At 41.4% G+C, this 18,430-nt stretch overlaps 1 non-coding gene and 1 pseudogene across 1 annotated transcript; both read left to right on the top strand.

The window, feature by feature from the left end:
- Nucleotides 1-4,053: 4,053 nt before the first annotated feature.
- Nucleotides 4,054-4,159, top strand: LOC115032346 (U6 spliceosomal RNA). The gene has a single exon (XR_003838026.1). It is a non-coding gene; the product is annotated as a U6 spliceosomal RNA (small nuclear RNA).
- A 4,497-nt stretch (nt 4,160-8,656) lies between these two features.
- Nucleotides 8,657-10,089, top strand: LOC110298036 (sorbitol dehydrogenase pseudogene; annotated as a pseudogene).
- The last annotated feature ends 8,341 nt before the right edge of the window (nt 10,090-18,430 follow it).

The following is an 18,430-nucleotide window of genomic DNA, read 5'->3' as shown; positions in this document are numbered from 1 at the left end:
TCAACGTAATCCAGTATATAAACAAACTCAAAGACAAAAACCACATGGTCATCTCGTTAGATGCGGAAAAAGCATTTGACAAGATCCAACACCCATTCATGATAAAAGTCTTGGAAAGATCAGGAATTCAAGGCCCATACCTAAACATGATAAAAGCAATCTACAGCAAACCAGTAGCCAACATCAAAGTAAATGGTGAGAAGCTTGAAGCAATCCCTCTAAAATCAGGGACTAGACAAGGCTGTCCACTTTCTCCATACCTATTCAACATTGTACTTGAAGTCCTAGCCAGAGCAATTCGACAACAAAAGGAGATCAAAGGGATACAAATTGGAAAAGATGAAGTCAAAATATCACTCTTTGCAGATGATATGATAGTATATATAAGTGACCCTAAAAATTCCACCAGAGAACTCCTAAGCCTGATAAACAGCTTCGGTGAAGTAGCTGGATATAATATTAACTCAAACAAATCAATGGCCTTTCTCTACACAAAGAATAAACAGGCTGAGAAAGAAATTAGGGAAACAACACCCTTCTCAATAGTCACAAATAATATTAAATATCTTGGCGTGACTCTAACTAAGGAAGTGAAAGATCTGTATAATAAGAACTTCAAGTCTCTGAAGAAAGAAATTATAGAAGATCTCAGAAGATGGAAAGATCTCCCATGCTCATGGATTGGCAGGATCAACATTGTAAAAATGGCTATCTTGCCAAAAGCAATCTACAGATTCAATGCAATCCCCATCAAAATTCCAAATCAATTCTTCAACGAATTAGAAAGTGCAATCTGCAAATTCATCTGGAATAACAAAAAACCTAGGATAGCAAAAACTCTTCTCAAGGATAAAAGAACCTCTGGTGGAATCACCATGCCGGACCTAAAGCTCTACTACAGAGCAATTGTGATAAAAACTGCATGGTACTGGTATAGTGACAGACAAATAGACCAATGGAATAGAATTGAAGACCCAAAAATGAACCCACACACCTACGGTTACTTGATCTTCGACAAGGGAGCTAAAAATACCCAGTGGAAGAAAGACAGCATTTTCAACAAATGGTGCTGGCACAATTGGTTGTTAACATGTAGAAGAATGCGAATCGATCCATTCCTATCTCCTTGTACTAAGGCCAAGTCTAAGTGGATCAAGGAACTTCACATAAAACCAGAGACACTGAAAATTATAGAGGAGAAAGTGGGGAAAAGCCTTGAAGATATGGGCACAGGGGAAAAATTCCTGAATAGAACAGTAATGGCTTGTGCTCTAAGATCGAGAATTGACAAGTGGGACCTCATGAAACTACAAAGCTTCTGCAAGGCTAAAGACACCATCAATAAGACAAAAAAACCACCAACAGATTGGGAAAGGATCTTCACCTATCCTAAATCAGATAAGGGACTAATATCCAATATATATAAAGAACTCAAGAAGGTGGAATCCAGAAAGTCAAATAACCCCATTAAAAAATGGGGCTCAGAACTGAACAAAGAATTCTCACCTGAGGAATACCGAATGGCAGAGAAGCACCTGAAAAAATGTTCAACATCCTTAATCATCAGGGAAATGCAAATCAAAACAACCCTGAGATTCCACCTCACACCAGTCAGAATGGCTAAGGTCAAAAATTCAGGTGACAGCAGATGCTGTCGAGGATGTGGAGAAAGAGGAACGCTCCTCCATTGTTGGTAGGATTGCAAGCTTGTACAACCACTCTGGAAATCAGTCTGGCGGTTCCTCAGAAAATTGGACATAGTACTACCGGAGGATCCAGCAATACCTCTCCTGGGCATATATCCAGATGTCCCAACTGGTAAAAAGGACACATGCTCCACTATGTTCATAGCAGCCCTATTTATAATAGCCAGAAGCTGGAAAGAACCCAGATGTCCCTCAACAGAGGAATGGATACAGAAATTATGGTACATTTACACAATGGAGTACTACTCAGCTATTAAAAAGAATGAATTTATGAAATTCCTAGCCAAATGGATGGACCTGGAGGGCATCATCTTGAGTGAAGTAACACAATCACAAAAGAACTCACACAATATGTATTCACTGATAAGTGGATATTAGCCCAAAACTTAGGATACCCAAGATATAAGATACAATTTGCTAAACGCATGAAACTCAAGAAGAATGAAGACCAAAGTGTGGACACTGTGCACCTTCTTAGAATTGGGAACAAAACACCCAGGGAAGGAGTTACAGAGACAAAGTTCGTAGCTGTGATGAAAGGATGGACCATTTAGAGACTGCTGTATCCAGGGATCCATCCCATAATCAGCTTCTAAACGCTGACACCATTGCATACACTAGCAAGATTTTGCTGAAAGGACCCAAATATAGCTGTCTCTTGTGAGACGATGCCGGGGCCTAGCAAACACAGGAGTGGATGTTCACAGTCAGCTATTGGATGTATCACAGGGCTCCCAATGGAGAAGCTAGAGAAAGTACCCAAGGAGCTAAAGGGATCTGCAACCCTATTGTTGGAACAACATGATGTACTAACCAGAACCCCGGAGCTCTTGTCTCTAGCTGCATATGTATCGAAAGATGACCTAGTCGGCCATCAATGGAAAGAGAGGCCCATTGGACTTGCAAACTTTATAAGCCCCAATATAGGGGAATGCCAGGGCCAAAAGAGTGGGAATGGGTGGGTAGGGAAGTGGGGGGCGCTATGGGGGCCTTTTGGGATAGCATTGGAAATGTAATTGAGGAAAATATGTAATAAAAATATTAAAAATTAAAAAAAAATAGTTCACGGACCTCAGTTCAAGCCAAACTGGGATTTGCGGCTTCAACACATAAAGGAATTTCAGAACGAGCTAGTATCAGGCAGAACTGGAGATTATTCTTAAAGATATTTTTAATAGAGAAGCACTCAAGGAGAGATTAAAAGCACACCCAGGAGTATGTATGTGGACTTCTTAAAGAAGAGTTGCTGAAAGTAAGATATCCCCAAATGTGGCTATAGGCATCTTGCGGGGTGAATAATTAGTTGTCTTAGCCTTGACTGAATGATGTGAAGGGACTCTGGCCATCGCCATCACCACTCATGGTGGGCATGGCTCTTGTTGGCCTTACCCTTCTCCCCTATTCCCTCTGCCTTGCTAAAAAGCATTAAATTACATCCTTAAAGCTAGGCACCAAAATCTATTCCCTTATTTGTCCACTTCCTCCTCCTAAGACTGATCACCAAGGTCCAGCTATCAAGATACTGAAGCCCAGCAATCAAAAGCTCCTTTTGGCTAATTAACATGCTCTATTAAAATTAGACATCACATCCTAACAAAGGGTTTCCTCTTCCTTTATAAACTGCCATTTGCCTATGGGCCAGTTCTATCTCCTCTCTCTCCAGAGGCAGCCCTTTGACCCCAGAGACAAATACCCCTCTTCTTTCTCCCTTGTTCCCTTCTGCTTTCCCCCTCATCCTCTATCTCCTATCTTTTTCTTTTATTTCTGCCCTCTGTCCCTCTGGAGCAAATGAATCTCCTTTGTGCTGAGAACTTGGTCGGGGGGGGTCCTAAACTGATAACATTCCTTACATTGATTTCACTACTTTGATATCAGCCTATAGGACGTATGCACCTTTAGCCCACTTCTCAAAAATTCAGACCTTCAGGCACCTGCCTTCCCCAACCCACAGCGGTTAATTGGTTAGTTTTCCCTTAAAACCTCCTACATTTCTGTAAGCACATTCCGTTCATTTCCCTGTGGTTGGCAAGCTTTCCTTTGACTTTTGGTGGCTGCACTGCCTGAATCCCATATCCATTCCTAACCCTCTGTGATGGTTTGAATATCCTTGCCCCAGGGAGTGGCCTAGGAGGTGTGGCCTTGTTGGAGTAGGTGTGGCCTTGTTGGAAGAGATATGTCAGTGTGTGTGTGTGTGGGGGGGTGGGCAATGAGACTCTTCTGCTAACCACTTGGGAGTCAGTCTTCTCCTAGTGGCCTTCAGATGAAGATGTAGAACTTTCAGCTCCTCTGGCACCATGCCTGCCTGTTTGCTGTTAAGCTCCCTGTCTTGGTAAAAATGGACTGAACCATGCTTGCTTCGGTAGCACATATACTAAAATTGGAACAATACAGAGAAGATTAGCATGGCCCCTGTGCAAGGATGAATGCAAATTCGTGAAGCATTCCATATTTTTTGCAAAACACATGAAACTCAAGAAGAAGGAAGACCAAAGTGTGGATACTTCATTCCTTCTTAGAATGGGGAACAAAACACCCATGGAAAGATTTACAGAGACAAAGTTCGGAGCTGAGACAGAAGGAAGGATCATCCAGAGACTGCCCCACCCGGGGACTCAACCCATAAACAACCACCAAACCCAGATACTATTGCATATGTCAGCAAGATTTTGCTGACAGGACCCTGATATAGTTCTCTCTTGTGAGTCTATGCCAATGCCTGGCAAATACAGAAGTGGATGCTCACAGTCATCTTTTGGATGGAACACAGGGCCCCCAATGAAGGAGCTAGAGAAAGTACCCAAAGAGCTAAAGGTGTCTATAACCCTATAGGAGGATCAACAATATGAACTAACCAGTAACCCACAGAACTGTGTCTCTAGCTGCATATGTAGCAGAAGATGGCCTAGTCGGCCATCAATGGGAGGAGAGGCCCTTGGTCTTGCAAAGATTATATGCCCCAGTACAGGGGAATGCCAGGGCCAGGAAGCAGGGGTGGGTGGGTTGGGGAGCAGGGCGGGGGGAGGGTATAGGGGACTTTCGGAGAGGAAACTAGGAAAGGGGATAGCATTTGAATTGTAAGTAAAGAAAATATCTAATAAAATTTTTTAAAGAAAAGCAATCTTTAGAAACAAACAAGACAAAAGTTAACCTATACCATTAAAAATGCCAATTTAAGGTGCCTGGTGTGAAACCTGGGCTAAAATTTAATTCACTCTTATATTAATTATTTTTCTGTTGGTATGATTAAATAAATGACAACCAAAAAAATGGACTGAACCTCTGAACCTGTAAGCCAGCCCCAATTAAATGTTGTCTCTATAAGAGTTGCCTTAATCTGCTTACAACAGTAAAACCATAACTAAGACATCATCTGAAAACCCAACTCACAGGTTCTAGATTCTTCCTCAGTCCCACTGAGCTCTCTCTCTCTCTCTCTCTCTCTCTCTCTCTCTCTCTCTCTCTCTCTCTCTCTCTCTCTCTCTCTCTCTCTCTCTCCTCTCTCTTTCTCTGTCTCTCTCTCTCTCTCTCTCTCTCTCTCTCTCTCTCTCTCTCTCTGTCTCTCTCTCTGATAGAGCCTGAGTGACATTCTCTCTCCAAGAGATCTCTGTTCTCTGCCTCTGGAAAGACATAAGGACACTGTTTCACGACTTTGGCTCAGAGCCTGTATTGGTGAAAACCTCATGCTAATGCTGTGCTTTAGCACCCAACAATATTCTTGATGAACCATGCTTGGTTCGGCAGCACATATACTAAAATTGGAACAATACAGAGAAGACTAGCTCTTTCTACATGCCAGTGTAACCCTTTCTGTGGGTTCATGTCCTATTTAGCCATTTGCACTCTTTAGGAAAACTGTTCAATGGTTCTCCTAGATGCTTGCTAAGGGGACTAGAGGTGGTTAGTAGCCTAGGTGACCTCTGTTCTATCTGCATGACCAGGGGCTCCCTTGGATTCTTACTAACAAGACTGGAGAGGGTTAATAGCCTAGGTGACCTCTGTACTATCTGCAGAACCGAGAACACAACAAATGTTCCCCCAGACCTGTAAGACAACACATGTAGACTATCTAGAGAACCCATCTCCATGGAAGTACTGACATATACTTTGTAAAGAGTTTTGATGTAATTATGCCTTCCTGTGCACATGGGATTGTGTTTCACTGGGAAACTTTTTTCCAAGTTGTACTGTGCTTAAATATGCCTAAAATAAGCCACTGAGTGTCAGGCTCTAGGACTTTAAACCAGCACCATCTATGGAGTAGTGTTGAACTGGTTTGTGCTCTTACCTGGCATAGATTCTCTGCCAACCCTGGTGTTTGCAGAGACACCCTACGGATTCAGTGTCTGCATTTTAAGCAAGATCAGCAAGTGATCTGTTTATGAATGACAGTTTGAGAAGCCTGGGTCCAGCCCCAAGGTTTTGAATTTATATAAGCATGCCACAAAGGAGCCAACAGAGGGCAGTACTACAGAGCTTATCTGAGCTAGGTGGGGGATTTCAGTTCTGTGAGGCTTCTTGGTAAATATTTGGGACAAGTACTGTTGTATCCTCTTTGCATATAGGCCAGCTACTTGAATTCATTGAAGGTTGCAGGTTAAATCTGTTGAGGGGCTCCAGTTTTGTTTTGTAGTATTGAGAATAGCACCCAGAGCTTTGCATATGCTGTGTAAGTGCTCCACCACCGAGCTATCCCTCCAGCCTCATCTACTAAGTATTTTGTATGGTTTTTCCCATTACCTTAGAGTTTACTTAAACTAAGAAAAGGGTCATAATGTTTTCATTCTATTCTTGGTTCTTCTAATAACAATTGGGACAAACAACAGAAAGAATTAAAGAAAACTACACTTGGGGTCTGGTTACATATGGTTTCACAACCACATGTAATCTATGACTTCAGTTCTAGAAGTTCTGACAACCTCTTCTGGCCTCTGACGGTAGCAGACAGGCACATGTTGCACATACATATATACGTGCAGGCAAAATAATTCATACACATAAAAAGATTAGAAAAACATTTAAATGTTGTACTTGTGGTCCACACAAACCGTCAATATCTTGGGTTGTACATATTTAAAGAAATGCCTCACTTTTCAAAATACTATACTACCCATACATAGAGGCATGCCTGTATGTGGCTCCAGGGATGCAATTTAGAAAAACAAAACAAAACACTGATTTTCTTTAAAAAATCACTGAGCAAGAAAAACAACATTGAACTTCTATATTGATTCTATACAGCTTCTATGAAGTATAAAATCTAAGTATAAATCTTGACTTAAATCCAAGAGCAAAGTTAAGACTCTCCTTAATTTTTGGTAAATAGCTGCATGGTAAACTCAGATGGCTCTCATCCAGGATTTTACCTGGCCTTGTAGGTATTTTATTTAAAGAGGGCAGGTTCTGCACTTTCATATGGTGTTATCAGTATTAGTATTTCTCAGCATTTCAGGAAGATTTGTATTCTTCACAGCAATACAGCATGGTCTGGAGTCCCTGCTAAGCTAGCCTGAGATTGCTCCAGCTTATTTTGTCCATTAGCTTGTATGACCATCTCATTTATGTCGGTCTTCAGTGCCACTCTCCCATCGCTATTTCTGCAAGAATACTGTGAACCTTGTCTACACTCAATCCAGTTCATAGACATTTTCAAACACTTATCTAATGTATATACTAATACTTGAATTAGATCCAAAATACAACGTTCTCTTTCTGAGGAATCCAGACAGAACACAAATGCAGGATTGCATAAAGTCTATAATCAGTTTGTTATCAGATCTCCTAATGAATAATCAACCCTCCTTGTAGGAAATGTATGAATATTTGCATTTCCCGTGGACACCAGATAGAAAGCCTCCTTCATGGTTTGCGCTCTGTCTCCACAGTTAGGACTGGTAGAAATGGAAAACTTTGACTTCCTGTGGTTGTTAAATGGGAGTGATGTGGGTTATGGATGGGCCAGGCTGACTTGGTAGGCACTGCATTTAGGGTAGGCATAGGATTCAGGGTGAGAGAAAGGCCCCTTGAGCCTCACTTCTAGACCTTACTGGTGCACTTCCCAAGCCATCCCGTCCTGGTAGGTTCTGATCATACAGACACAAGAGGCTGGAAGTGCAGGAGACCGAGGCTTGGTCTTTGCCCTGAAACTTCTAAAGAAGGGAGTTGTCTTAACACAGGAAGTAGATGTCTATTGCAGTTTCATCTCACTCTGACCCAAAGCAACCTAGGAAAGGAAAGTGTTTGTTTCATCTTAGAGGTCTCAGCCCATCATTGAGAACAGGGTGGAAGCTCAAGGCAGAGACTGGAGACAGAAACCGTGGGGGGAACACCACTTTCTCACTGCAGCTTATGTTCATCTAGCTCCTTATACACCAAGAAACACCTGAAGATTTTCAACTTAAAGGGCCAGCAAATATCTTCAACAAAATTATAGAAGAAAACTTCCCAAACTTAAAGAAAGAGATGCCCATGAACATACAAGAAGCCTAAAGAACTCCAAATAGACAGGACCAGAAAAGAAATTCCTTCCAACATATAATAATCAAAACAACAAATGCACTAAATAAAGATAGAATCTGAAAAGCAGTAAGGGAAAAAGGTCAAGTAACATATAAAGGCAAGCCAATCAGAATTATACCAGAGTTTTCACCAGAGACTATGAAAGCCAGAAGATCCTGGACAGATGTCATACAGACACTAAGAGAACACAAATGCCAGCCCAGGCTACTATACCCAGCCAAACTTTCAATTACCATAGATGGAGAAATCAAAGTATTCCACGACAAAACCAAATTCACACATTATCTTTCCATGAATCCAGCCCTTCAAAGGATAATAACGTTAAAAACAAAACAAAACAAAACAAAAAAAAACTACAAGGACGGAAACCACGTCCTAGAAAAAGCAAGAAAGTAATCCTTCAACAAACTTAAAAGAAGACAGCCACGACTCCAGACCCTTGGCGGTTGGACGAGCAGAACCACCAGCTCCCCGCCGGGTCCAGCCGACACCTCGAAGCAAGAGAACAACATGGCAGCTCCAGCTAAGGGTGAGAACCTGTCCCTGGTGGTGCACGGGCCTGGAGACATCTGCCTGGAGAACTACCCAATACCTGAGCTGGGCCCAAATGATGTGTTACTAAAGATGCACTCGGTGGGGATCTGCGGCTCAGATGTTCACTACTGGGAGCATGGACGAATTGGGGATTTTGTTGTGAAAAAGCCAATGGTGCTTGGGCACGAGGCTGCTGGAACAGTCACAAAAGTAGGAGAGTTGGTGAAACATCTGAAACCAGGAGATCGGGTTGCCATCGAGCCTGGCGTTCCCCGAGAAGTAGATGAGTACTGCAAGATTGGCGGGTACAACCTGACGCCAACTATCTTCTTCTGTGCCACGCCCCCGGATGATGGGAACCTCTACCACTTCTACAAGCACAATGCTGACTTCTGCTATAAGCTTCCTGACAGTGTCACTTTTGAAGAAGGGGCCCTGATTGAACCTCTCTCTGTGGGGATCTATGCCTGCCATCGAGGTTCAGTTTCCCTGGGGAACAAGGTCCTTGTGTGTGGCGCTGGGCCAGCTGGGATGGTCACTTTGCTTGTGGCCAAAGCAATGGGAGCTGCTCAAGTTGTGGTGACTGACCTATCTGCTTCTCGGTTGACCAAAGCCAAGGAAGTTGGAGCAGACTTTACCATCCAGGTTGGCAAAGAGACCCCTCAGGAAATTGCCAGTAAGGTGGAAAGCCTGCTGGGGAGCAAGCCGGAAGTTACCATTGAGTGCACAGGAGCTGAGTCCTCTGTCTAGACGGGCATCTATGCCACTCACTCTGGTGGAACCTTGGTGGTTGTGGGAATGGGCGCCGAGATGGTCAGTTTACCCCTGGTGCACGCAGCCGTGCGGGAAGTGGATATCAAAGGCGTGTTTCGATACTGCAACACGTGGCCGATGGCAATTTCCATGCTTGCATCGAAGACGTTGAATGTAAAGCCCTTAGTTACTCACAGATTCCCTCTGGAGAAGGCAGTTGAAACCTTTGAAACAGCCAAAAAGGGAGTGGGGCTGAAAGTTATGATCAAGTGTGACCCCAACGACCAGAATCCCTAGATGTGAATTGATCTATGCCCTCAGCCCATTCTCTCAGCATCCAAGGGCTAAATGGCTAGAAGGGGAGGCCGTAAATGCAGAACTTTCTTTTGAATGGTAAAAATAATAAATTCATAAGCGGAGAGCCTTAGAGGAGTGGGCGTGCCTTAAGGACAGAAGTAGGGACACCTTGAGGGACCTTGTAGCCAGAATGAGATGTTTATACTAAGGAAAGTCTAGCACAAAGAGTCTGGCAGATAGGTCCTGGGAACACCCTTTCTCTAGTACCTTCTTTGGGTGAGAAGACAAGCATGCCTTTGTCTATGTTCCACTGTGGATGCCAGAGAGTGGGGCTGACTTATGAAGAAATGGCTTCATTAACATGGAAGTGGCCCCAGGGCTGAACTTTTGGTCAGCTGTTCAGAGTACAATGTTTCTCTAGTTAAGTGTCATTTATTTGAGGGGGATAAAAGGAACTTGTCTGGACCCAGACAAGGAACTGATCTGGAAGAATAAGATAGATCCCAGATGAGGTACCCTAGCTTACATTCCCCAGATGTGGAAAGTATAAGGGCACTCGGCTCTGCCCAAAGACTACCTCTGTCTCAGCTACTAAGAATTCTGTCCTTACATTTGCAAAGTGGAGGCCCACCTTCCCAAAACTGCTCATTCATGAGCAGGAGCAGTATCGGTTGCTAGGCAACCAGATTTTTTTTTCCCACCCAAAGATCTTAAATCCTGCCTAGAGGGCCACAGGAGGGCTTGAGTTCCCCACTCACAGGATTAGACTCCTCTCCCAGAGTCACTCACAGGCAATTGTTTTCCCATTCCACTCAGTTCTGGCTATCAGAAGATGCTCCCCTCTCAGCTGGGTGAGGCTGATGATAATCTGTTGGATGGGTATCACAGTGTAATTTCATCATGGGGCTTTTCTTTATAAGATTTGGGTCCAAATCACACCCTTTGTGATCTTAATCAAGAAATGCACACAGTAACTGATGTAACTTGGGCTGCAGTCTGTAATCCACCTCTTCAGCTATAAGTAGGGGACATGTGAAAAAAAAAAAAAAAAAGACTCTGCTGGAGAAGATCATGGCCCAGACCTGAGCTTTCTCAAACTGCTTCGCATAATAAACTGTTGATGGTGTCCGACAAAAAAAAAAAAAAAAAAAAAGAAGACAGCCACAAGAACAGAATGCCAACTCTAACAACAAAAATAATAGGAAGCAACAATTGCTTTTCCTCAATATCTCTTAATATCAATGGACTCAATTCCCCAGTAAAAAGACATAGACTAACAGACTGGCTACACAAACAGGACCCAACATTTTGCTGCTTACAGGAAACCCATCTCAGGGAAAAAGACAGACACTACCTCAGAATGAAAGGCTGGAAACAATTTTCCAAGCAAATGGTGTGAAGAAATAAGCTGAAGTAGCCATTCTAATATCTAATAAAATCGACTTCCAACCCAAAGTTATCAAAAAAGACAAGGAGGGTCACTTCATACTCATCAAAGGTAAAATCTTCCAAGAGGAACTCTCAATTCTGAATATCTATGCTCCAAATGCAAGGGCAGCCACATTCATTAAAGAAACTTTAGTAAAGCTCAAAGCACACATTGCAGCTCACACAATAATAGTGGGAGACTTCAACATACCACTTTCATCAATGGACAGATCGTGGAAACAGAAACTAAATAGGGACACAGTGAAACTAACAGAAGTGATGAAACAAATGGATTTAACAGATATTTACAGAACATTTTATCCTAAAACAAAAGGATATACCTTCTTCTCAGCACCTCATGGTACCTTCTCCAAAATTGACCATATAATTGGTCACAAAACAGGCCTCAACAGATACAAAAATATTGAAATTGTCCCATGCATCCTATCAGATCACCATGGACTAAGGCTCATCTTCAATAACAACATAAATAATAGAAAGCAAAATTCACGTGGAAACTGAACAACACTCTCCTCAATGATACCTTGGTCAAGGAAGGAATAAAGAAAGAATTTAAAGACTTTTTTGAGTTTAATGAAAATGAAGCCACAACATACCCAAACTTATGGGACACAATGAAAGCATTTCTAAGAGGAAAACTCATAGCTCTGGGTGCCTCCAAAAAGAAACTAGAGACATCACACACTAGCAGCTTGACAACATACCTAAAAGCTCTATAACAAAAGGAAGCAAATTCACCCAAGAGGATTGATTGCAGGAAATAATGAAACTCAGGGGTGAAATCACCAAGTGGAAACAAGAAGAAGTACTCAAAAAATCAACCAAATGAGGAGCTGGTTCTTTGAGAAAATCGACAAGATAGATAAACCCTAAGCCAGACACACTAGAGGGCACAGGGTCAGCATCCTAATTAACAAAATCAGAAATGAAAAGGGAGACATAACAACAGATCCTGAAGAAATCCAAAACACCATCAGATCCTTCTACCAAAGGCTATACTCAACAAAACTGGAGAACCTGGATGAAATGGACAAGTTTCTAGACAGATACCAGGTAGCAAAGTTGAATCAAGATTAGGTTAATGATCTAAACAGTCCCATATCCCCTAAAGAAATAGAAGCAGTCATTAATAGTCTCCCAACCAAAAAAAGACCAGAACCAGATGGGCTTGGTGCAGAGATCTATCAGACCTTCAAAGAAGATCTAATTTCAGTTCTTCACAAACTATTTCACAAGATAGAAGCAGAAGGTACTCTACCCAATTCATTCTATGAAGCCACAATTACTCTGATACCTAAACCACAAAAAGACCCAACAAAGATAGAGAACTTCAGACCAATTTTCCTTATGAATATCGATGCAAAAATCCTCAATAAAATTCTCACTAACCGAATCCAAGAACACATCAAAACAATCATCCATCCTGACCAAGTAGATTTCATTCCAGGGATGCAGGGATGGTTTAATATATGGAAATCCATCAACGTATGTAATCCACTATATAAACAAACTCAAAGACAAAAACCACATGATCATCTCATTACATGCTGAGAAAGCATTTGACAAAAGCCAACATCCATTCACGATAAAAGTCTTGGAAAGATCAGGAATTCAATGCCCATACCTAAACATGATAAAAGCAATCTACAGCAAACCAGTAGGCAACATCAAAGTAAATGGTGAGAAGCTGAAAGCAATCCCACTAAAATCAGGGACTAGACAAGGCTGCCCACTTTCTCCCTACCTATTCAACACTGTACTCAAAGTCCTAGCCAGAGAAATTCGACAACAAAAGGAGATCAAGGGGATACATATTGGAAAGGAAGAAGTCAAAATATCACTTTTTTCAGATGATATGATAGTATATATAAGTGACCCTAAAAATTCCACCAGAGAACTCCTAAACCTGATAATCAGCTTCAATGAAGTAGCTGGATATAAAATTAACTCAAACAGGTCAATGGCCTTTCTCTACACAAAGGATAAACAGGCTAAGAAAGGAATTAGGGAAACAACATCCTTCTCAATAGTCACAAATAATATAAAATTCCTTGATGTGACTCTAACTAAGGAAGTGAAAGAGCTGTATGATAAGAACTTCAAATCTCTGAAGAAATAAATTGAAGAAGATCTCAGAAAATGGAAAGATCCTCCATGCTCATGGATTGGCAGGATCAATATAGTAAAAATGGTTATCTTGCCAAAAGCAATCTACAGATTCAATGCAATCCCCATCAAATTCCAACTCAATTCTTCAATGAAGTAGAAAGGGCAATTTGCAAATTCATCTGGAATAACAAAAAGTAGGATAGCAAAAACTCTTCTCAAGGATAAAAGAACCTCTGGTGGAATCACCATGCCTGACCTAAAGCTGTACTACAGAGCAATTGTGATAAAAACTGCATGGTACTGGTATAGCGACTGACAAGTAGACCAATGGAATAGAATTGAAGACCCAGAAATGAACCCACACACCTGTGGTCACTTGATCTTTGACAAGGGAGCTAAAACCATCCAGTGGAAAAAAGATAGCATTTTCAACAAATGGTGCTGGCACAACTGGCGGTTATCATGTAGAAGAATACAAATTCCAAGATCCATTCCTATCTCCTTGTACTAAGGTCAAATCTAAGTGGATCAAGGAACTCCACATAAAACCAGAGACACTGAAGCTTATAGAGGAGAAAGTAGGGAATAGCCTCGAAGATGTGGGAACAGGGGAAAGATTCCTGAATAGAACAGCAATGGCTTGTGTTGTAATATCGAGAATCGACAAATGGGACCTCATAAAATTGCAAAGCTTCTGTAAGGCAAAAGACACTGTCAATAAGACAAAAAGGTCAGCAACAGATTGGGAAAGGATCTTTACCTATCCTAAATCAGATAGGGGACTAATATCCAATATATATAAAGAACTCAAGAAGGTGGACTCCAGAAAACCAAATAACCCCATTAAAAAATGGGGCTCAGAGCTAAACAAAGAATTCTCAACTTAGGAATACCGAATGGCTGAGAAGCACCTGAAAAAAATTTCAGCATCCTTAATCATCAGGGAAATGCAAATCAAAACAACCCTGAGATTCCACCTTACACCAGTCAGAATGGCTAAGATCAAAAATTCAGGTGACAACAGATGCTGGCGAGCATGTGGGGGAAAAGGAACACTCCTCCATTGTTGGTGGGATTGCAAGCTTGTACAACCACTCTGGAAATCAGTCTGGTGATTCCTCAGAAAATTGGACATAGTACTACCGGAGAATCCAGCAATACCTCTCCTAGGCATATATCCAGAAGATGTTCCAACTGGTAAGAAGGGCACATGCTCCACTATGTTCATCGAAGCCTTATTTATAATAGCCAGAAGCTGGAAAGAACCCAGATGTCCCTCAACAGAGGAATGGATACAGAAAATGTGGTACATTTACACAATGGAGTACTACTCAGCTATTAAAAAGAATGAATTTATGAAATTCCTAGGCAAATGGATGGACCTGGAGGGCATCATCCTGAGTGTGGTAACCCAGTCACAAAAGAACTCACATGATATGTACTCACTGATAAGTGGATATTAGCCCAGAAACTTAGAATACCCAAGATACAAGATATAATTTGAAAAACACATGAAATTCAAGAAGAACGAAGACCAAAATGTGAACACTTTGCCCCATCTTAGAACTGGGAACAAAACACCCATGGAAGGATTTACAGACACAAAGTTTGGAGCTGAGACGAAAGGATGGACCATCTAGAGACTGCCATATCCAGGGATCCATTCCATATTCAGCTTCCAAACGCTGACACCATTGCATACACTAGCAAGATTTTGCTGAAAGGACCCAGATATAGTGTCTCTTGTGAGACTATGCTGGGGCCTAGCAAACACAGAAGTGGATGCTCACAATCAGCTATTGGATGGATCACAGGGCCCCCAATGGAGGAGCTAGAGAAAGTACCCAAGGAGCTAAAGGGGTCTGCAACACTATAGGTGGAACAACAATATGAACTAACCAGTACCCCCAGAGCTCATGTCTCCAGCTGCATATGTATCAGAAGTTGGCCTAGTTGGCCATCATTGGAAAGAGAGGCCCATTGGTCTTGCAAACTTTATATGCCTCATTACAGGGGTACACCAGGGCCGGGAAGTGGGAGTGGCTGGGTAGGGGAGTGGGGGACTGTTGGATATGTAAATTAAGAAAATACCTAATTAAAAAAAAAGGAATTGTACTGTCACAGTGGGCTGGTCCCACCCACATCAATTGTCAAGAAAAACAATCTCTCACAAGCAAGACCACAGGCCAGCCTGCTAAAGACAATTTCTCAACTTAGACTCCCTTTCAGGTGAGATTCTTGGTTGTGTCAGTGTCAGGAACCATAATGGGACAAGCTAATTGCTAGCAGGTGATCTTCCTGAAATGGCAGATTATATAATCTGCGACAGGTGTGCCCTTATTGAGCAAGGTTGTAAGGGATTCATTTTAGGAAAGATTCCTGCTATTAATATGCTTTTCCTGTTATTATTAAACATATATAATAATAACTAAGTAATAGCATACCCCTTTGGAACAGATCTCTGCAGATCCATGAAGATGTACTGTCTTATGGTGATGCTATATAGACAAATAGATGACTTAAGTCTTTATAATGATCCTGTAAAAATTCCTAAAATTATATCAGTGATTATTAAGCTCATTTATAGTGGGGCTGCTATTAGATCTTTTTCTGATAGTCAAAACTGTGATGAGAACTCTGCCAGTCTTTCAAGTGTCACCAGTTAATTGCTCTTAGTAGCCAGACTTCCTTCTACTTAGAACACATTCCAAGAGGTTGTAAAACAATTAACCAAAGGTCATAAAAGGGGGACTAATGATTTATTATAGGTGCTAGGACAGAAGATAAAATATCAACTGGGTTTATCTATACAAAACTTCACTTTATAACTTAGTTATGGATTTAAACCTTGAGTGAACCTGTGGAGCTGAGACAGGTGATGGATGTTTAGCTAGATAATTACTCCTAATGGATATGCATGTAAACATTCTCTGTTGTAAACTTCTATTTCAATTTATGATTTGATTTTGTGTGTGAACTTTTTAACATGTGATCATGTATTCTGAAAGATGTTTAAGGGCTGAGGACAAAGAACTGAGGGACTGAGGTGAGAGGAATGGAGGTGAGAAGAACTGAGCTGAGAGAGGAGCTGAACTGAGGAGAAGTTTTAGACAGAACACTTTTTAGATTAGAAGGAGAATGCAGAGTGGAATAACTTAGAAACTATAGGTAACATAAAATACTAAGAAAGCAATGTGCAGAATGCAGAGGGAAAGGGGGAAATAAAGATGCTGCAGAGAGCAGAAGGAGCAGGCAGGCCTCTCCTTATCATGGACAGAACAGGTTCCATGGTAAGGACAAAGCAGGTTTATTCTTATTAAAAGAAACAAAGCTTTTTTTCTTACAAACATGGGTTTAATTCATTTAGCGTTAAAAGGGTAGAAGTCTTTTTTCCTCTATGTAATAAAGACTGAAGCTCATTTTTCATCCAGAATGAATGAGTTCTTTCTGCACTAGTGCTTGGTCTATTTTGGTCTTTTGCTCCATATGCATATGTAAGTATGGATGTGTGTGTAAGTATGTAATTGTGAGAATGCATGCAAGCTGGGCCCAACTAAGTTTGAATGGAAATGTATAAATGAATAAATGGGCATGAATGAAGCTGAATACGAATTTATGTGAGATTATGCATGTTCACGTATGTAAAAGTTTTTCCTTCTGTGAGTGTTATTCTCTTCTCCTGGTTCAATAGAAGTTGCTCCAAACTTCCCCCTAGCCTGACAAGCAAGAGGCATCTGGACAACAGGGAAAAGGCTCTAGCAATGAATCCTTTACTTAATCTCCTGCTGTGTTAGGATGAGGTGCTAAGTGCCTGAGACTGCAGTCTCTGGCCTCGGAGGAAGACAGAAGGCAGGTCAGCTACAGCAGCATAGTAACTTAGACTTAGATAAGTAAACCTTCTATTACATAGCAACCCTAAGTTTCTTGTAAGACAGTCTTACCCTCTGCCTATGCTCTTCCCCCTCCGCTGCCTCAAGAAGAACTGAAAAGAAAGAAGAACCTCATCCCGGGCTGCCCCCCCCCATGTCAGTTTGGCGGTTGCTAATGAGGGCAATGCCCCTGTGTCCGTGAGGTACATCCTGCATCTCATGCTATGCATGAGAGCCCATAATGAGCATGTCAGATACGACCTCATGTTCAGAGGAATGCTGCACTTGAGTTACTGCTCTGTTGCTGTCCCCTGTAAGTTCCCAATCATTTCAACTTACGTGTGTGTGTGTGTGTGTGTGTGTGTGTGTTGACACAAATTCATTCATTAGGATAGTAGAGCATGCATTTTAGAGGAGAAAATACATGAAAGGTGTTGTCTCATTAACATTATACAGTATCCACCCCCTGTACACAGAATTCTAGTGGGCTCACAGTATAAGGGAGTAAATACATTTATGATCAAGCAAGGTTAAATCAACCCCATTCTAGAAACCACGTGCCTTTATTGATTATTATGTATAAAGTGTAGTGGGCTTTGGGAGGTAGCAATTTGAGGGGCGTTTCATTTTGAGTTTGGTTAACATTTATAATTTTATTATAAAACACAAATGTATATATAAACTAGAAAATATGAACCAGGTAATTTAAATGATTTCATGAATAAACTAGATGTTCTTCTGTTTACATTTAAAACCAGCATTATGATATACACAGTAAAATTTATGATAGATCTAAAATTTAATGTTTTATTGATATCTATATTAAGTAGGGAATGTAAAAATATCTCAAGTATAAACTGCAGAATAAAAGGAACATTTTGTAATTTAGACTTTAAATGGTACCTTTTCCCTGCATTTTAAACAAGAGGCTCACACTCTTATTTTGTATTGAGGATCAGAAATCCTGTATAGGATGAGACCAGGAGAGGGCAGGCAAGGGCTGATGCTTGTGACCTGGGCCATCTGAGGTACAAATCTACCTCAGATTTCCAAGATATTAGAATGGGTAGAGATGTAGTTCTTAGACAGGTATGCCTGCGTCAGCATCTGAGGCACATGCTCATTTGTGATATAAAAAGGCACTTCTGTTCTCATTACCATTTTCCCCAAAGTGCGCCTTGTCATTCCATTCCTCCT

The sequence above is a fragment of the Mus caroli genome, unplaced genomic scaffold (assembly GCF_978045245.1).
Source record: "Mus caroli unplaced genomic scaffold, Mus_caroli_1 scaffold_1, whole genome shotgun sequence".
Taxonomy (NCBI): Eukaryota; Metazoa; Chordata; class Mammalia; order Rodentia; family Muridae; genus Mus; species Mus caroli.
This window is presented reverse-complemented; position numbering and strand designations above follow the sequence as displayed.